Raw genomic sequence first — 22,277 nt, 5'->3', positions numbered from 1 at the left:
GAAGGAGTTGCTGTGTTGCCATGCATATTGGGATGACTCTGGGGGCCTACCAGGAGTTATGAAGCACCCCTGAACTGCTTACTTTGGTTCTGAGGCTGTGAGATTCCTTATGATGAAGGGCAGAAAGAGGGTTAGCCGAGGAAATGCCACACAAATTGTAATAAAAGATCGTTACAGTCACAAAATTAAATGTTTAGGTTGTAAGAATTCATCACCAGTATTTAAGTTAAGATAAATGAATGAACATCTTCTGTATCAACTGGGTAAATTTACAATCATAGCATCTTTACTTCATGTTATTATCCTGTTTAGTATAACATGAGATATCATTTCATCCTATGTGGACTCCATACTGTCAAAACTCCTCTTGCAAACATGCTACTGTGTACTGTAATATTCAGTGTGTGTACAAGAATTCTTTTTGCACATATAGTATTGTCTTCCTTGTAACATGATTTTGCTTTTTTGATAGTAGTGTATGTCTATATGTTAATAATTTCAGACACTTTTTTTTTTTTTTTTTTTTAAATCCTCCTTTCTTCGCTAGTCTTGGAACCCATTGACCAATTTTTTGGGATGTAACAGAAGAAAATTCAGGGAGATGTGAAATTCCTATGAGAACTGGGCTATGTAGAGAAAGACCCAGATTAGTACCCCAAACATCTATTGCCTATCCGCACATGGTGTAGCTCAGAATGAACCCAGTACATGTTGGGGTTCGAGCATATGCATCTAGAGGGCATGGAAGGAAGGAAGGAGGGAAGGAAAGAAGGAAGGAAAAGAAATGCAGAAGGGTGTAGAGGGATTGGAGGAGAAATGAAGTCACTGCTGAAAGGTTTTCAGAGGGTATTTAATAAAGATCTGGGATTATCATGGTGGGGGAATGTAAGAAAAGAGGGATGTGCTTTATTAGATTTACTGCTTATGGAACAGTATCTTTTTGTGTAATACACCCCTGTCTTTGAATGCATAGTGCTTCCAAACTGTATTCAGGGTAATATTGTAAGGAACTGCTGTTTTTATTTTGCCTGTCTTGTTTACTGTGCAGCCACACACTCCAGAGAACTGGAGTCCATCCATGCATCTGCCACAGTTTTCTTAAGTGCCGCTGCACAAGAGTCTTCAAACAAACTGCCAACAGGTGGACATTAATAGTCCACACTTTGTTTCATGAGTTGTCTAATTTGACTCCCAGGACCACATTTTCCAGCAGGTCTGAGCATTCACCATCAGAGTTAAACATAATCACGTTTTTCACCACAAAGGAAGATTATTAAGGTGTGAAATAATCTTAAAAAAATGAGACTTACCATGCCTCCGTTTATCTTTAAAGTATTGCTGGAAACTCTATTACAGTGGTAGTCCTCAATTCTTTCCGTCTGTACAAGGGAAGAAATATTACATTTTGTAGTTATGAAGCTCAGATAATTTGAGAATATAGTGTGCAGTAACAAGATAGTAAAATAGAAAAATCTATTACAATGTTCTATATTCTAGTATATCTACTGATTCATAGGCCTGATATTTTTGTTTACAGGACTTGGGGAGAAAAATCAATAGGAGTTTACCAGCAATTAAGTTTCAGTACTGCTGTATGCACTGTATGTATGCAACAGTGCAGAAATAGCAGCCTAACAGCACTGTAACTTATCAACAAACCTGAGAAATACCTAAATATTTGCAAACAAAAAAAGTAATATTTTTGAACAACTTCTTGAAACAGGAAATCCTAGGTTTTTTCATACAGACTTTCCCTCGTGTTTTCTAGCACAGTGCAAGGTTACAACACTTTGCCTGGACCTGTCAAATAGGCAGATTTTTCATCTTTGTGCTGACACTTGCTGTTCTACCAGCTAGTATCACAGATGCATATACCTAATGTTGTAGATACTTGTGTCTGAGCTGATCACTTAGGCTCTAAATACTTTATACTCAATAGAGGCAATTCAGAGTATAGTTCATGTGTCCTAGATGCATTTTGGGGGTTGCCTTCTATAATTGCCTGTTCTCTCCCTTTACTAAAGAAAGAATATGGATTTACCTTTGGTGAGATAAATTCCATCCTTGGTGTCTGTTAATTCTCTTCTGACAACTGGGCTGCCTCTAGACTAAACAGTGGATATGCTGTTGTTTATCTTGCACCTGTTAGTCCTATAATTATCCAAATTGAAGATCAAGGCAAAGTGTACTGTGGCTGTCTTGTAGTCCATGTGTTCCTGTTTTCTTTCCAGGAAAACCAAAGCCTAGGATAAAGGGCCTTGATGCTTGCCTGAAGTACAGGTCAGGCTGAGGATGTCCTGCTAGCCCTACTAATTTAGATGTAGCGTAGATTTTACATGTGAGACCTTTTCCATTGTCAAGCTGATGAGAGGCCTATGGATGATATATTACAGGAAAAGTACTTTTCCCAACCTGTTCTGGCAGCAGCTCCAAATTATGCGGAAGGCTTGTAGCTCTAGTACACAGAGCGGAAGTATTTGGGTGCATTGGTATTTTCAAAAGTAAGCAAGGCTATGGGAACACATGATATATTTCATGACATCATTTGGACATTGTGCTGTCAGAAATGAGGAATTTTGAAAGCCTTTGTGAAGTCTTGGAAGGGACTCCAGAGTGAGCCTGCTGGAAATCTTGAAGCATGAGTCACAAGCTTCAGCAGCTGGGCCAGAGCACCTCAGGTCTCAGAAGAGGAAAAAAGACTTATGTGTAGAGCTTTAACTCCAGGCATGGTGCCTGAAATCTCACCAGTCTCAGGAAACAAAAGCTCAATCATGTAAAGCCCAAGGAAATAAATTAGGGAGTAGTTATGAGAGTCTGAATTCATTCCACCTTAAGTGAAGACATCTGAGGTGCGGCCCCACTGCAGCCAAGGGTGAAGTGGGCTGAATTATTTCTTGACTACCTGTGGCTCGCCATTGACTAAAGAAGGAACCAATAATGATACCTGGTGAGTGTCCGATGTTGGATCAAAAGCGTCAGAGTCCTTTTTTCTCATCTAGATACTGACGAACCTTCTTCACAAATAATCCGGCTACACTCTCCAGGCTAATAACTGCATTCTCATTTTCTATTGATAAATGAAGCATGTATGCTATGTAAGAAATAGTACCAACGTTGTGAAGCAGCCTTGACATCACTTGTCTAGTATGGATACAGCAATTTTTTTCACACTCCTCAGGTCCCTGAGCTTCTTCAGCTGGTGGGCTCTGGGCACAATCCTGAATTGCCTTATTCTACTTTTGTCCCAGAATTTGTTTGATTAAATTGCAAACTATTTCTTTTTGTGGCTACTTTTCTCCTCTTCTTGGGATTAAAAAAAAAAGTAGGTGCTTAAGAAAGTATTTTCAGGGAACAACAAAAGAACCACCAGAGGAAGTAATTATTACCAGGCTTTGCCTTGAATAATAGATAAAACATTGGTTCACAGTTTTAAAGATAACAACAAAATAAAATATGCAGCTAGGTGTTGTGACCAATGTTCAGCCTACGCACTGAAAGAGGTGTTCTACCATGTGTATGAACTTTACAGTGTTACATATACAGAAGAAAAGAATAGGAAGAATTTAAGGATTTACATACACAATTTTACTGACATTTCACAAATGTAGAGTTTCACCTTATAATTTGCACTTTAATTAAAAAAAAACAAACGCCACAAACCCATGTATAATATCCTAGTTTTGCAGAAAGCCAACAAAATAATCAGTTGATTTTTGAGGTTGAAATCAACATATTTTTTGAAAGTTACTTGACATTTTCTGCTACAAAGTACTATAATAATAAAATACTAAAATAATAAATAAGCAATAACAAAAATATTATGTATGCAAACTCCACCTTCTTCAGGTAACATTTGAATACTTTGATTATTTCTATCAAAACAATTAAGCTTTTCTAAGGGAATGGTTCTACATATTTTAGCAAGTTTTACTCCATATGCTTTTTTCTGCACGAACTTCAATTGTGTCAGCATAACTATTTGTGGTGTGCCAGATCAGTAATTCGAATAGTTTACATGGCAGCCCCACAAACAATTGCATCTTTATGACTAAGGTATTGGATTCGGAAGGACAGACAGGAGAGCAGGGTCTGATAACTTTTCTCAGAAGCAGTGCTGTTGTAAGGAACTATTTCAACATGGTGTATGTGAGATAAGCAGCTTGTTAGAGCCTCCTTGGCAGAGGAAAGGGGAACACAACACTGCAGAAGTAAGAAGACCCTTTGCTGTTAGACTTAGATGCATTTGCAAATGTAATAATTTTGTGGCTTTTTTTTTTTATATGGCAGTTAGACAAGATAATCAGAATCTTTCATTTTCAAATGATATTTTGAATTCTATTTTGTGTTGCAGGTTTTTTTAATCATACTGGTGTTTTAAGGTTGTGAAAAAGATACGTTAAAAATAGGTTTGGGTATGCCTGGTCATATCAAGACTTGCTTCAGGGAAGGACTTCAAAACAAGATATGGAAAACCCAGGTTTTATAATAATTAGATGTAATGTAACAAATTTGTAACTATTTAATTGAACTAATTTAAATTTAAATTGAGAAATAATACATAGGAAGTACTGCATTTTGCATGCTAATTCAAATGTCAATCTATGCATTTCATAAGCATGAAAGTAAACCTTCGTGTTCCAACTTTACAAGCATATCCCAATTTCCTAATTTATAGGACATGCAGATAGCATTTGCATAATTTACAGAGAAGTATTTTATTCCCACAACGTTGTTTCATTTCTTGATCCTGTGCTTTTTTAATCTTTCTCCTGCACTCCCAACCAAGCTTGAAAATGTTTAGATCTTCTCAAAATTACTCATGATTTCTTACATGAATTATCAAAGGCCTGTGATATTTATAAAATCCAGAGTGGCTCACTGAAGTGAAATGGAATTTAGGAATCTAATGTTTTCGATACTTGTTTTTGTAAATATTTGGTGTCCTTTGGAGTCTAAAAATATTCAGGGACTTACCCCTGGAGTTATTTTGGGACCAACAGAGGTCATGATCCTTTACAATTAGTTTCTATTCATAAATTGGCCTTATCTTCTGATTAATGGCTCAACATGTTGATGTTGGTGTTTTATTGCTGCTGCATTTTTACAAATTTTGTGAATTATAGATGTAGTTATCATCCAATGTTGCAAGCATAATAAAAATATACATATTGTTATTGCTCTGCTTTTGATACTGTTTATTACATGGACTTCTGCATGAATGATTTTATTTCTCTATTATTAAAAGGCTCTTTAATTTGCATATACAGGAGTCATTGCCCCAGCATGGTTCAGATGTAATCTCCATGATAGGCCTGTAATTCAGTGTAGTTGTTTGCTGTAGCAGTGAACATCCATACCTAAAGATACGAAATGCCAAATTACTTGCTGAAAATTATACTGCACAATTGAGTCAGCAACTTTTAAACCTTCATTTGAGCAAGGGAGCAATGATCCCAGTTTAGCTGCTGATAATGAAAAGGAGATGGATAGTTTTCACTACAGAGAACCTCCTGGGTTTTATCTCTCAATTGCTATTTTTCTGTAGCGGTTTTGAGTTTTGGTTTTGGGGTACTGAATGCTGCTTCTGCTGAAGCAGTTATTAACAGAGCTGCATAAGACTGAAATTTGTACAACTGCAGAAAGTCCATTGACTAATATCTAATTTTTATTATGGACTGAGTAGATTTTGAAAGAGAAGAGTTTTTGTTCTGTGAAATAGCTGTGTCCAAGTCTTTGATGTAGCTTGCGTTGAAAGGAAGAGAAGATTACTTGTACTGCAGAGCCCCACTCTCTGAACTTAGCAGGGACAAAGGCAGCACAAAATACATGTGTTTTGGGAATATTAGGGGAGAGGAAAATTGCTAGATAGATAGCTGAGAGGTGTTTACTGAACACATCTATGAAATTAATTAAAGAAATGCAGTAACAGGGAGGAGAGAGAATAAATTATGGCAGTCCTACAACTTGTATTCTTACAGCAGTGTTTGTGGCACATGCTCAGTAGCTGTTAAAGGGAAAATAGAGGCCAGTGAGCAGCTCCAATATGAGAATTAGAGCTGTAGCCCATAGGCGAGAGAAAAGGAGAAAGGAGCCCCAGGAATAACACATTTACTTTTAAGAGAAAAACAAAGTAAAAAGAACATTAACTAAAGGATTTAGGTGTGTCTGGTGACATGTCTGGTCACATGAATTAACCTCCCATGTGCCACTCAGGGAGACTTTCTAGTGCTCACAGTGCAGTTCAAACATGTCAGACAGCCACTGAGTCTTTCTCAGAAATCTCTAAAGTCACGGTATCTTTTTAATAATTTTGTATGAAAACACATCAGTAGTTCAGGCAGCTACTGTACATTCACATAAATGTGTAAGAAAATGTACTTCTAAATGGGTTTCTCAGGAAACAATTTTACTGGTTTAGCTGAGTTTATATGAATTCAGAATAATAAGTTGTATACTGTCTCAATTATTGCAGTGATAAGGAGAAGACAAGTTTTAAAAAATATTATAAAGAACTAGGGGTTAGTATTTACTGTTGCACCTACACAGCTATAACATAAGGCCAGCTCGAGGGGAAACAAGGTGATGAATGGATAATACTGTACTTTATCCTTGTAAAAGAAGACCTATGAATTTTGCACCAGGGTCTGGCATAAAGAACCTCATCCCATAATCAAAGGATTATTACTTAGGACAAATAGATAAACTGATTGGTTGCAAGAAAGGCAGATATAATTTCAAAAGACTTCATTTTTTATTTTATTTTATTTCTGAGATTGTGGTGACTGTATAGTAGAGTTTCAAATACATTCTGGAGGAAGATAGACAATGGTCTGATAGTTACCAGACCTTCAGGAAAATACATGTTAGGGTGATTCTAATGTAGAATGCTACAAGATAAGAATTAAGTTTTCTTTTACTCGGAATTTTGAATTTTAGAGGATTTATTTTAATTTGAAACCAATTTTTGTAATATTGAGCTACAATTACTTTTTTTCCTGCAGTTCACAAGCAGTTTAACAGGAACCCTTGGCAGATGAAGAGAAAGAATTAGTCGTCTCTGCACATGAATGTATAACAGATAATATTGCCAAAGTAACTGGTCTACGTATTGCCACATATTTGTACTGGTAATGAACCAATATGTGCACACAGTTTTCCATTTGGAGGATAGATGTTGGTTGCAGGAGAGTACCCAAATATATGAAATGCCCCATAGTTTAAAATGATACCTTTTATATTATCTTCTCCAAAAAGAATATTTATTTGCTTCTCCTTAATTTATGGATCTTTCTTTCATATGTAGTGATGCTACCTTTATATTCCACTTTTCTGGTTATACATTTTCTGTTCTTTGAGGAGTTCTTCACTTTTAGATTAAATTATATTTGAAAAATTTAATACAAGATGTAGGCATAAGAAAAAACTCATGTTGACTGTATTAAAATTGCTTTTTTTTAACCACATAAAAATCACTTCTGATGATAGAGAATTCAGAGAGGAGTGCACAACATTTCTTAATATAGATCTCGGAAATAATTGATCCAGTAAACCAGTCAGAGATGCACAAGATCACAGTTAATGACTGTGTTCTGATTCGCTCTTCTCAGATCACTGAAAAAATCACTAGTGTACAGGGCCACAGATGTCTTCTAGGATTTTCCACATCTAGAGGTTGAATTATGTTGGAATTAAAATAATTTCATGCTGGGTTAATCTTCTGAAAGTTAGCAATGTGATAAGGAAGTGTTGGAAGTTCATAAGCAAGCTAACCTCTTTTAATCTATCCTACATAACAAATAAATATTCTCCTAGCCCTCTTATGGCTATATTTTTGAAGGAACCGAGACAGCAATGAGGAAGACTTACAGGTCAGAAAATTAGTGAAGAACCCAGCGTAAGTACAATTCTTTGTATTGAAGTCATGCATGTTGAAATCCACTGTCTGCAACAAAAGGTCTCACTAAACATGAGATTCCATTTCCCCCAGCCAAGTTTTTACCAGATTATAACAAGATTGACTTCTGAAATAACTCAGGACACTGTTGTGAGGTTCAGTTTGAGAACACTGCTTCCTGAGCTTTCCATATAAATCACAATTACATAACTTGAAATTTCTTGATAGATGTTGAAACCAAGAGCAAATTTCAGAAGAGAACTCACTCTAAAATACACTGAACTATGGGATGGGCACTTTTTGGTTTTATAAATATAGTAGCAAAATGAAATGAGTTCAGATTGGGGAGTTGCCAAATGTAATTATATGCGCTAATGGAGAAAGTGCTCTCTTACCTTTGCTTCCTTGTAAATGAAGTGACAGATAAAGAAGAGGCAGGAAAGAATAAAGAAGGGTCTTTTGTCTGGACACTTGCCAACTGTGGAGGAAGCATAATACAGTGCAAGGGTATAAAAAAAAAACTGATTCAGAGAAGTAGCAGTGAAAGGCTAGGTAGTAACAAACTAATATTGATCACTCAAGCTAAAAGCAGGAGAGACTTGGATACAGAAAGCAGAACTGCGAAAAATGTGAGAACATAACATCAATTACTTTTATATATCTATTTTGGAAGATTTCACTGATATATGTTCTGTATAGTTGTTTCAAATATATATTTTGTCAGCAGTCTGAGGATTCAGAATGTATTCCATTATGATTCCTGTTAGTACTATCCTGACACACATTTCTCACAGTCAGATTACTGAACCCATTCTGTAGACTAAGCTGCCTAATTCCTTTGGTTAAAGGTGGAGGAGAATTGGCATATTTCTAAGTGTTATCCATCATACAGCTTAAAGGTCTTATCCTTGTATTCTTTCAGTCCACTGAATTAGTGTGAAGTCACCTTATGAAAGGAAACCTCCTTCCAAAATATATTAATGCATTATTCATGTTATCTTGATATTCACGCTTTTTTCCACCAGAAGTTATCAAAGCACATTAAAATGACAGTACATTTATAGACAGTCTTTCTGTTCAAGTTAAATCCTATGTACTTCGATATGTGTGTAACATATATACTGGGTACCGTGTTCTGATTTGTTTTTGAGGAAATTATGGTTACATCAGGTATCATTAAAGTAGAGAGTGTGTATACACACACACACACACATGTACTAGCAACCCTGGCCACCCAAGAGCTGGGGTTTTTTTTTGCAAGGAAACCCTAGATATGAGCCTGATGATTTAACCAGCTTGTAGACAGTGTGGGCTGTAGAATAGTTTCAGTGGGAGCAGCCTTGAGGGGTCACTACTGCAGGCTCCTGTTCAAAACAGGGTCAGCCACCACGTCAGACCAGGTTGCTTGTGTCTGTGCCCAGTCACTCCTTGGAAACCTCCAAAGACTGACTTTTCACAACCTGTCTGATCAACCTTCTCCAATGCTTAACTGTCCTCACGGGGGAAAAAGTTTTTTCTTATATCCAGTCTGAACCTCTTTTCTTTCAGCCTGTGTCTGTGTCTCCCATTTTCCCACTACTGTAAAGGGCTTGCCTTAATGGATTCTGACTTTTTTGTGTACCAGCATGACAACGTTAAGTTTGTCTATAGTGTCAGAAAAAAATGTTCTGTAGCATTCACAATAGCAAGAAAAATCAACTGAATACCTTTACTGAGAATCCTTTCTAATGTTTAAACAGAAACTTGTTACATGGCTTATCGAAATACAATTAGTGGTCACACACAGTCTTTCCAAAGTGGAACTGTCATATATCAGAAAGATAATGATACTTTGTTAGTGATTAATCCATAGTTTTAATAAAAGATGACACGTACAATATGTTTGGACGCTGGTCATACTGTGAAGTACTGAACTATGTCAATTCATGTTATTTTTTCATTAAAATAAATCAAGAGAATACAGAACTACAACTCATCTGCCATGACCCACTTTCTTCTATTCATGCTGTGAAATTAATTGTGTGAAATACTACCTTTTTCAGTTTACCTGCTGTGGCTACTCTAATGTACAGGGTGGGGAAAGGCTGATGGGATAGGCTCTTTCATCTGTTCCTTTTAATTCTAGGACTTTAAAGGAGATTTCAAGTGAAAGATGAATGTACTCACTCACAGGATTGAGGCTGTGTCTGTGAATGGAAAAGGAAATTTCTTTTATGATTTCTCTACCATGTTGTCAGGAGCTTGTCCACCATGTTGCAAATTTAATTATCGTCGTTTTAATGTCTTTTTAAAAAGTTGATCTTTAAACAATTGTTTCAGATTCCATGTAGCTATGTTCAATATATGTTGTAGTGCTACTGATTCTATTTTTTGTGATAGTTTATGAACAGAGAAGAGAGCTGGATCTTCATGTGAATATTTGTGCTATGTATATGCATTGTCTGTGCTCTTACTCAGTGTAGGTAGTGATTCAGACTCCAGCTTTATGCACATATAGTTAGGGAGCAATGAAGATTGCTAGCAAAATCTGTTTAAAAGATTAGCAAGACAGCAGCTGAGGACCTGAAACTTTTTACATATTCTTTTGGGAATGTATCCAGGTGTTCAAAATTACTGGTGTGGATAAAGAACCTAGGAAAAATCATAAAATTGCTGGGATGTGTAATTCATGTTTCTATCTACACATGAGATGTTTAAAAGATGTCGTATTAGATTTTTTTTAAATGAACTGTCAAATGCAAGTTCGTTCAGCACTTTTCTGTTTTTAATGACTTTTGAATAGCAAGCAAAAGATTGTATAATAGTGGAATGAGGAAAACGTTATAGAAAGTACTTCACAAATGACATCCAAAACCTATTCATAGATATACAGAAATACGTGTAATAACTAAGACCTTTAAGCGCTCAATGGGGTGAAAAAAAGGGAATGGATTTAATACATTTTGAAAGTATATATTACATTTAGTAAAAATAAATAAAAAATTAGTATTCTCACATTCAAAGAGAAGTGGTTTGGGTTTTTGTTTTGTTTTGTGTGGTGGTGATTTTTAGTCACCTCACTGAACAGAGAAAGTATCTGTCATTCTGGTCCGAGGTTTATCTATGACAGTGGACTGATATACCATGTAGTGTGCTAGTGTTAGAGTTAACATAGGGAGACAGCAGGTAGATTGTACACATCTAAAGCTTCACTGATCTCAGAGTGAAAAAGACAATAACACTGCAGCTGAAAAGTACCCTTTCTCCTGTTTCTTCCTGCAAAGAAGTTGAGAAGCAGGGAAAGGAGAGAAAAAGAAAGGAGCAAAAGATGGGAGTAGCAGTTTAGAACATTACACCTTCCCATGAAGCAATTTAATACCTGCAATATTAAATTACATTACCTACATGTAAGCTAATTAAATGGACTACTTTGCAAGGAAGCAAACTCCTTTGCTTGCTACCTATGTACTTGCTTGCAGGTAGCAATTATTGTCTGGGAAACCCCAGGTGCCTTCATTCTAGTGTTAGAGTTTGTATTGGAGCAGGGGAATAAGAAAAATTATCTCCTCTTCTGTCCCGTAACACTCATGGTAAATAGATATCGATAGAAAGTCCTATGACTATCCAAGTAAAAGCCAAAGGGGGTGGGAGCGGGGAATAAATTTTGTGGATTAATTTTGTCAACATATTATGATATTTGTATATAATATTTATATATACACTTGATTTTTGCTATGAAATTATTCAAAATTATTTTAATAACCATATATTGAAGATGGAGTTAGTCACTTTGTAAAGTGTACGGGTGGAATATGATTGACATTGGGTGTAACTCTTTTTAAGGAGTTAGCAAGACATTAAGGGAAGGAAAGTAAGTATGATCTGCATTGACCCAACACATGGATTTTCACAGTAAGTATCCCAAATCTTTAAAGTAGTGACAGATTGCAGCTTGTGCCAGTCATTTTTAGGGTCATTATTTCCAACGTGGAGTTTTCCTTTGTATGTAACTGATGGATATAAAATGTTCTGGGTTTTTATGTGTGGTTTTAGTTTCTTTTTCCTCCATAATAGTTACGATAAAATACACACAATAAAATCTGCTTATTTAGATTTGGGGGTTGGGTTTGTTATATCTCCCTGCATGAGCAGCACCAACCTACCTTCTGTCCAGAAGTTACCTGTTTCATCTATTGTTGTGTTTGTTATAGAAGGCATCTGGGGAACAGTGTAAAATATTATATGATGACATTGAAGAGATTTGTGGAAAAAACTGAAGAAAAGGGGATGGAAATTGCTGAAAAATAAAGACAGAGTTCTAGCCTCTAAGCAGGGACAAGTCAGTCAGGAAGCAGAAGGCAGAAATAAAAGTTTGCTCTTGAGAGGAGAGAGGTTACCAGCAGAGTCGCACAGGTTTGGGTTGTTCAACATTTTCATTAATACTGAAAGAGGGGGTATGTATGAGAAGACAGAATTTACCGATGACACCAAGTTTTTCAAGGTAATAAAAACAAATGCTGACTATGATGAACTGAAGACAGATATTACCATACTAAGTAACTGCAGTGAAATAGCAGATGAAATGCAATATAGATAAATTTGAAGTGATGCACATGCGAAATAATTCTAACTTTACATAGGTAATGATGGATTTATGGCTGACTTATCACATGGAAAGGAGATCTTTGAGTTATCATTGACAGTTTTATTAAAACGCTCATTGCTCAATAACAGTCAAAAAAAAGGCAAATCAAATGTCAGATGTTATTAGAACAAGTGTATAGAGTAAGGCAAATAACGTTAATATGTATATGTAAAAATCTCTATTGTACTAACATTTTGAATACTGTCTGAAGTTAGTTCGAGTGCTACCATCTCTAAAGCATGTAGTAGAGCTGGGAAAACTCTGGAGAAAAACAGTGGGTATGACTGCACAGAAAGACTGACCCATCAGATTAGGACTCTTCAGCCCTTGAGAAGGATGGGTAGAGGTAGATAGGACGGAGATTTAGAAACCATAATTGTAACAGAGAAACTGAGTTTGGAATGATTGCCCGCTAGCTTTTCAGATTCAAGAACTGGAAACATTCAGTAATATTTACAGGAGAAAAATCTGTGGAAAAAAAAATTCAACCAAAACAAACTAGTCAGCTGTTCTTCTTACATGTAACATTTAGTCAGATTGAGGAACGCCTTACCACAAGATGTCTTATCAAAAATTGACTGGAAAAATTAAAGGAAGAAAAAGTGCTATTACATACCAAGTGGTACTTTTAGCCCTGAAAGTCCATGACCTTGTAATTGCTGGATATAAGGAAAGGATATTAAGAAGAGAGCACTGTACCCTTGCCCCAGTAATGCACACTGTGACAGGCATTAGCTGTTGGCTGCTGTTGGAGGCAGGAGCTACACAGACGTTGGCAGAGCCATTCATAGATAAGATGATTTTAAGTGAGACCTGCTAAAACCACCTCCCTATTTATTTATGATGCGGCTGTTATCTTTCACCAGCTGCACAGCCAAATGCAAAATTCTGGGCTTAGACTAAAAAATTAGCCCATTTTATGCTAAAATTAATATTTGTTTTTCTGATACTAAGAAGTAATATATATAATATTTGTCAGAGGCTACATATTTACAGCGCTATCTCTAAAACACTGGTTCTCTAAATTGCCAGATCTGCCTTTGCTTGTGATATATATAGCTAACTGATTCCTGATTTTTTCCCTTTTTTCTCTACCAAATTGTATGCTTAGAAAACCAAAATTTGTTAAAACAATTATTAGAAGCTACATGCTTAAATTTGAGCTCTTATCATAACCAAGGCACCGAAATAATTTCTTTGCTCTTCAGAATTGCAGCCTTCCTGAATAGTTCAGGGAGCTCAAACTTGGTCATGTGGTTATAAAAATTTAACCTTCCCAGGGCTCACTCTACAGATTCTTTTGAATTCTCCCTTCGTTGTGTTCATGTCACCCATTCCCTTTCTAATTCTGTTTTGCATTTATATTAACACATGCATTTGCATTTGATTCTGCTGAACTGAAGTCAATAGGTATTTCACTTTTGGCTTCAGTCAAAGCAGAAGTGAGCCACAAGCCACAAACATGGCAATACCTGCTTTTCAGCTTGGGAATTAACTATTTCCTTCATTTACTACATAGGCTGTAATTGCTAATGTGGGACCTGCAGGTCTGTAGTTTACAACTTAATAGTTTAAGGAGTCTTCTGAGCTGGTACAGACCGCTAAGCATAGAATTGTAAAGCCAGTACATTTATTTTGCATTTATATTTCTTCCTGACCCAAACTTAAAAACAACAAAAAAGAAAGCTCTTTGATTAAACTAAATGTTTAATGTTCTTCTCCTCTGTTTTTAATTGTGCTTAATTTGTTTTAAGCAAAACTTATTTTATTGATTTAAAAAAAATAATTCAGCATTATGCTTTTTAGAATGTGCCAAGAATGTGCCTTAGCAGTTTTACAGTGTGTATAACCAATCGACGAGTAAATGTATCTGTTAGAGTGTAGTATAGTCCTGTGGATAAAAAAAATAGTGAAGTTGGAGCAGATGAACTAAAAAGTTGTTCATGAGATCACAGAATAACAATTTTTGCTTTCTTCACACTGCACATAGTAAGACAAGGAGAAAAATATGAGCAATAACATGAATTGATCTTTACCTCTATAACCCCTGTATAGATTTTCCGTTACCTGAAAGATGCATATAAGTGCCATTTTCACATCAAAGGTATTTGTTCTAGTCATACACGACTAGGCCATTTTTGCTCAGCTGCCTAATGTAGCCCAGCAGCAGCAGCATGTGCCACCTTTGTTCATTGCTCACTGCAGTTGGTCAGGGTGTACCTGAACATGTATATTCTCTTGTAGCTCTATTTCAGTCCTTTAATGAAGATATGAATGTACATCTCTTAATATTACTCTATGCTTGTTCTTGAAAGATATTTGTGCATTGAATCCTCCCTGGGTGAACTGAAGACACGATGGTGGTTCTGCAGATAGTTCCTGCCCAAATGAGATGCTCAAGCCGGTGGCCGCAGTGCTTGCAGGGAGGTTGACCAGACAGTGTGATGCTCATACAGCTTGGGGGTACCGGTCTCTGTCTAGCAAATATTCTTTAATGAAATAAACCCATGTCTTCTTCATCCTGATTGAGTAGTCTCGGGTAGTTGAACTGAACTGCATGGGCTTCCTGACTTGAGGCAGTTCTGGGCATTTTTGGAAGCATGGTTCCAGACACCAAGGGAACTTCAAAGGCAAATAGAGAAGGAGCTTTTTTGCTTCCACTATTGGAAGAAATGAAGAACAAGTTTTCATCACCTCAGTTCTACTTATCTTAGCATAGGTCCCTAAAATTTTTTTTAGGCAGATACCTTTGTCTGACTTTCACATCTGAAAAGCAGGACCTTACTGCACTTCCTGACAGGTGTATTATGAAGATAAATATATAAAGCAGTAGTGAGATAGCGTAGGTACTGTGCTTTTCCTGGGCTATGGCTGCAGTATGTTACCCTGAGGTGGATTCTTGGGGAAAGTCTGGGTAGCATCTTTTTCAAGGCAAAGGAGGAAAGATAAGCAAGTAGGCATTGGCTTTATAAGTCTGTAAGAAAATGAGTCTATAAACAAGGCAGAATTCTGTAAATCCAGTTGCAAAGGTACCACTTGCTCACTGGCTTGCTGAGACACCTGGAATTTATTTTTGTGTATTTTATTAAGAAGTGTTTCCTTGACAGACTTCTATATATTGCATTTTACTTTTAAAAAATGTAGCCTAGAATTCAAAATTATTCCTTCTACAAAAGCTAACTAATAAAAAACCCTCGGAGCAACAGGTAGAGAAGATAAAACTGATGTTTGTATTCAAAAGATGTATTTTCCTTCTAATCATTAAATACCAATGCATCTCAGATATCTTTCTCACTTTTCTGTCATAAAATCAATAGGAAAGGAGCACAAATCAATTTCAGTCTCAGAAAATAAGTTGTCAGGACTTCAAGAATTAGTTTATCATTATCCGCAATGTATTTTAGAAAGATCAGTGTTTGTGATCCATGGTTTTATGTTTGATTCTGTGATTCAGGAGCAAGTCCTTAGCTGGTATTTTATGAAAGGCAAATTTAAAACATCTGGGCATTTTAGGATTTTGTGTGGCTTGTGTTTGCTTTAGTTCTTCCTTTTACTTTTTTAGTTGCACTATTATCAGATGTTAGTGTAATCTAATAGTTGCCTGAGGGTTTTAATCCAAAATCTTCTGAAGTTATTGCAACCTGTTGAGTGCTTAGACCATTTGTAAAGTTGAACATCTCTTAGATAGGAATTCAAGAGCCTGATTGCATTTTAAAGTAAAATTGAAGGCACTACCCACAACTCTTACATTTTATTAGTATACACTAGCTTCATAACAGTTTCAAGAATGATATTCACGACTAATAGGAGAATACTACCATGAGAAATCATTTAGTACGTTATATTTCAATGGGAGAATACTCTGAGTTTCTGAAAGTCAAAGCGCAGTTTAAGGTTTTACAAACTAAATATCCTGAAATGGGGGTACAAAACAGTTGTCACATCTGAGAATTTTAGCTTTATGGTAGTACTGGAAATTATACATGGAAGGTCATGCCTATCCTGCTGAATTAAAGATTCTTATGAGAACAATACTGGCCCCTGAAACCTGGCAGTTTGTGCAGATTAAGACCTGGACTGGCCCCTAGCATGGGTGTTGGCCCAGGCCAACCAGAAGCCCAGCCAGTCCTCAGACATGGCTGAGTGGTTAATGTTGGCTAGAGAACAGTCTCTGCAGCTCTTCATCCTTTGGAGAGTAAAACAGTTTTGCTAGCACAGACAAAAGTTGCATCATGTTGAAGGACCTCAGTGGCACATTTAATTCACTATCATAGCAACATAGGAATCATGAATCCTGGAAAGATTCTGTGTATGTTTTTATAATTATTTAATTCTTAAAAGAAGAACTCTGAACATTAGAAATATCTAAAGTTCATCAAGAAACTAGGTAGCACCTTTTAGAGTTCAATGTTAGTGTTAGCTACGTAATCTCTTGAAGCTGATACCAGTTCTGTGCCCATGTGCATAGGTGCACCATGGATATCTCGCAGTGTCTCTGGTCAAAGTCATTACCATGGCAAGTGGTGAACCACTTATGTATTTGCTGATCTCTATAGGTGCAAAATGCTAATTTGTAACATTTAGATTTAGATTAGATGGGATTTAACAGAGTTCTGTGTGTCTGTGTCAACTGCCATGCTGTCAACAATGAGATAACCAGGGAAAGACAACATTGCACCAGAAAAACTTCTGCTTCCTTCTGAAGTAAATTAGTCCTGAAATACCTAGAGGCAGCAAAATCATCAGCCAGTGTTTAATTATGAAATTATTATTTCTATTTCTTTTGGTGTTGCTAAAAGAAAAGAAAACACTCAACTGAGTAGTTTTCTGATTTTCAAAAGTTTCAAATACATTGTAAATTTCAAATATATTTTATACAGTTTGAGTATGATTCATTCTAACATGTCAATAATGCCAGTGACTTTACATTTATGTTTCATTTTATTGTATTTGATTTTTTTAGTTTAATTTGAATAAAATAAAATTAATGTAGTAAACCAATTTAATTAATAAAATTAAACATTATGAAAATATTTTGGTGTTAGCATATGAGGGCTATCAATATGATATGTCATGTTAACATATGATGCTGATAAAAGTGATAAAAAACTGATAAAAGTTTTCCTAGAAGCCCTGAAGTAAAGAGCACCATTTAAAGTTTCTGAGCCCTTTTATTGAAGTCGTACTGCTGAAGGAGAGCTGGAAAGGGACCAGAGGATAGTTTGGATGTTCCTTGGTCCTTTGTAGCGAGAAATCCCTTTCTGCAAAACATTTGTGCAGCCCTACAGTCAGGAGAAATAGGTTTTATTACAATAGTTAAAACAAGGCTAAGAAATGGGGTCTTTCATTTTGAATGGACTGAAACCAGAAAAGACTGGGAAACTGTATCTAAGTTTATTTTATTGTCATTATTTTAAATTTGGGGGGGTTTACATGATTAACTAGTTTTAAACAACAATAATATTTATTTAGAAACAAGTTTAAAAACTGTGTTGTACTGAAGAAATGTTTCCCCTATTTCTGACAAGTATTACTGAACACTTTCTTGATGCATAGATAGTGTCTCTCAGAGGAAGTATCAGTAAATGCTCGTGGGTAAAGTACTCAGTGGTGAGATGAGTTCTTTCCTTGGCCTTTGTGTAGCCTGCTTTTGCAACTTAATTCAGTTCATTTAGTACTGCTAAGTTATTCTCAGTTGTTCTGTAAAGTTAGATAGTAGTACTTCCTGAGTTATAGGTATACGTGAGAATAAATAGTAGTAGCAGAAAAACTCAGATACTACAGTGATTATATATTTCTGCATACCTAGAAAAGATCTGAAACATGTAATGTTAAGACTACACTATATTAAGCTCAGCAAAATGCTCAATGGAAAACCAGTTTATATACATGCAGTGACTAAATGACTATTTATTGATATTCTTCCTTATGCTTCCTTAGAGCGACATTTAAACTTAATTTTCTTAGGAAAGAGAGATGGATCTTTGAATTAGACAAACTATGATTGATAACTTTGACATATAATGCAGTACAGAGAGTACAAGGATCAAAAGTTAGCCATATGCTGTAACTTCCAAGTCTATTACAAGTATTTATCTTTGGCCTGCAAAGAGTAAAAAGGAATTGATTTCATTGAATTCACTGCTTATTTTTCAGCTCAACAGAAAGCATTTTAATGAGTGAAAGGAAATCAATCTATAGTAGTAGCCTCTCTAGTCTGTTTAGAGATTATCTAACCATGGAAGGTAATCCAAGAAAATATAGCTGGACCTTAAAAATTAGAGTGGTTTGACTTCATGAATTAGTCTGATATCATAAATTTATTTCATAATAGCTACATATGTTAATAGACCAAATTAAGCATGTTCCAAGTTCAGGCTCAAAGCCTGCAAAATAATGCTATTAACGCAAACCAACAAACCTGTGGACTTCAGGAGCTGTATCAGGATACTAGAGAAATTAAATGAATGCTTCCTGGGGCTTGATCAAACTGAAAGGAAGAGTAGATATACTCACATAATGTTTAGACGAAAGAATTGGACAAAGAAGTCTGTGGCGGCTTCTCGACACTTCTGGATTAATGTGTCATTTTGGACAAGTACTGTCATTTTCCTGTGCATAAATTTTTTTCCATCTGTGTAATGGAGATAAAGCATTCCCATTCATATGAACTCCTCATAGACTCGTGAAATGTTCTTATTTTGATACTAATCAAACTGAGATTAAATATACAGATATTTTCCAAGAACATATTTTTCAGAAGTTCAAGACTACTTTCAAAAAACAGGTATTGAGCAGAATTAGTTTTCATTCTAAGTGCTGAATCAGTAAGTTTTTCAGCACACTTAAATATTTGGGTGACTTCATTCTCATGATTGAGTGTCTAATCATTATTCAAATTTCTGTTAGTCATCACACATAGTCTGTCTTTTCTATCTGGATATAGAGTCTAAATTTTCTCTTATTATACGAGTGTCTACATATGCATGTTTACAGTTTTATGGCTATATATTATACATACCATGTGCATATATGTGTAAATACATGCATACAAATGAGGGCTGTATTTTTAAACACAAAGACATATATGTATATATTTTAAAATGCCTTCTGTGTTATTTAAGATGTTGAGGTGCATCATTGAATGAAGTATTGAGGAATATGGTAAAGGAAAGAAGAGATGCTGGTTTAATCCAGTGAGAGGTAATAAAATGAATTGATGAAGTGACGTGCAAGTAGATTGTGTAGTATCTGTGTCAGAATTATTGAGCTTGAAATCTGATCAAAGATGGGAATTATTGAAAGCTAGTGTTTTAGAAGTGGAAATTCTTCCTTGACAAGGCAAGACAAGACTGCAATAACCTTGACTTAGATGTGGAATCAGAATGATTAGAGTCAGTGCAAATTTCAGACCCACTCTCTGACAATAAATAAATGGCAGTGTCGAGTCTCATTTCGATCACCTTCAGTAATGACCTTGAATGCATGCAAATGTGAAGTTTGCTCAATGGGGACTCTGTGGCAACTCTGTGATTCAACTGTGAAATTAGAGTAGCTTGTATTTAAACTGGAATTTCACACCTGCTGAACTAGCAGTCCGTTTCTGACTTAGGAAGGAAAGAAACCTTTTACAAAGCCATGTTTTCATTTGTTTATTTGATTTTTTTTTTTCCTCAGTTATGACTAAATAGGCTAAAAATAATTTTAAAACTCAGCTGGGGGAACCTGAGACAAAGTGACTGATGTGGATTTTTTTGAAAGCTATGGTCACTCTATTTTAAAAACATTTTTCAGTGTTGAAACAAATATTACAGTCTTTGTAGATGCTGTATGAGTAAGAACTTACTGAAACACCAGAAGTATTTTTCCTCTTTAAGAAAAAAATTCAGCACAGCATATCTGATACATTAAATAATATATTTGTTAGAATTACTAAAGTTGTGAATCATAGATATACACTTCATTTTATAGGTGAGTCTGCTTATTTATTTCTTGACCTTGCAGTAGAGAGAAAGCTATTCAGAGCAGAATGGAATGTGTATTAGTTGAAGACTGGTATAGTGCCAATCACTCCCTAACCCAAGCACTTTCCAAAGTAATCAATTGAATATTGTCAGTGGAGACAAACAGTGCTTTCACAGCAGGGAATCTCAAATAGAATTGCATATTACAAAGCATTTTTCTGTAAGGCAGGATTGACAGTTTCTGATTATATTCATCCTCTGGAATTGCATCATGACAGTGTTATTTCCTGACTTGGCCACCATTTGGAAAGAGAGTGCCGTTACATCCAAGTTACACTGAACACATTGCCTAGGTCCTACTCATCAGATTTTTACAAGTTAACTAAAATAATATACACACAAATTGTGGATTATCAAAAATATAGCTGAGAAGTGGAATAATTTTTAATAGGATGCATATTCTTTTTAAAAATATTTAATGGTTAGCTACTTAAACTGTGTCCAACAAATTAACCTGACTCACTGTCAAGGGTTGAGGCTGGGCTGGCCACTAATGAATGACATATACTCTCTATCAACCCCACTCCCTCCCCAGAAAGGGAAAGGGAGAGGGGATAAGGGAGAGACACTTATGAATTGGAAAAGAAACCTAAACCAGCTTATAATGTTTGTAAGACGACAATCAACATTACAACCTCCTCCTTAATGAATCAAATACTGAGGCACCAAGCCACTGGGTGAAGTCAGCCCTTATTTGTTTGCTTTTATTACAATTGCCAAAGGGGGAAAAAAATACTTAAAGTGAAATTTCAATATAATATTACATTGTATTGTCAAATACTATTATAAAATAAAAAAATACATTTTAATGCATCCACAATTTCTCAGATTTTCCCAATTTTTGTGCCCTAAAAATGAATTATATGAACATATGACTGCTGTTGTTCAGTTAGTCCTGGCTGGGCTCACTCTCTGATAGGGTTACCTTTTAGCTGGAAAACAATTTCTGTTTTTCATCTTTGTCTTTGACGTTCTGGAGCAATAGCACAGTCTAGTCTTTGGGGTTTTCTGTTGCACTTTTTTCTGTGATGAGTTTACTCTTCTTAAGTGTTTGTTTACAAGTGCATTTTATATTAGGTGTCTATCTCTGTGGTTAATCAACATACAATTCATCAAGGTTATTTTTACAATACTTTGTTCTGTTTGTTCTTATTGAAACCGTGTCTACAAAAGTATCACCAGCTGGTGATTCAGTGGTGAAGATATCGTCAGCTATTGCATCCAGATATGCCTACCCCTAAAGGCAATATTTGTTCTCAACCTGTATCTTCAGTGCAAAACATAATTACCAATATGATTTACTCCCTGATTTTCAACAGAGGACTCTACTGATATCCAGAGCCAATGCTAGTGCTCTTATCACTATCCCAAAAGACTTATTTTTTTTTGTTGTTTAAGAGATTTCTTCTGTTCTAAAAAGCTGAAGCAAAAGTTAAGCGCTAGCAGAGTGGCTATGTTTGAGTTTGATTCAACCAATATGGAAAGCTTTTTTTCAATAGTTATATATGTTCCTAAGAGGCACAAATTATGGAAAAAAAAAAAGGTTGCAGAAAGCATCTTCTCTTTCTGTGATTAGAGATCTCTTATTTAGCTTCCTGGAAGATTTTCCAGATCACGCTGTATGTAGCAGTGATAGAAGCATAAGCATTTGCATTTCACCAAAGCCTTTTAGCATACACTTTGTTTTAACAGATAGTATTTTAATTATTAGTTAAATATGTAATTATTGTGAGGC

The sequence above is a fragment of the Leptosomus discolor genome, chromosome 1 (assembly GCF_034619465.1).
Source record: "Leptosomus discolor isolate bLepDis1 chromosome 1, bLepDis1.hap2, whole genome shotgun sequence".
NCBI classification, from domain to species: Eukaryota; Metazoa; Chordata; class Aves; order Leptosomiformes; family Leptosomidae; genus Leptosomus; species Leptosomus discolor.
This window is presented reverse-complemented; position numbering follows the sequence as displayed.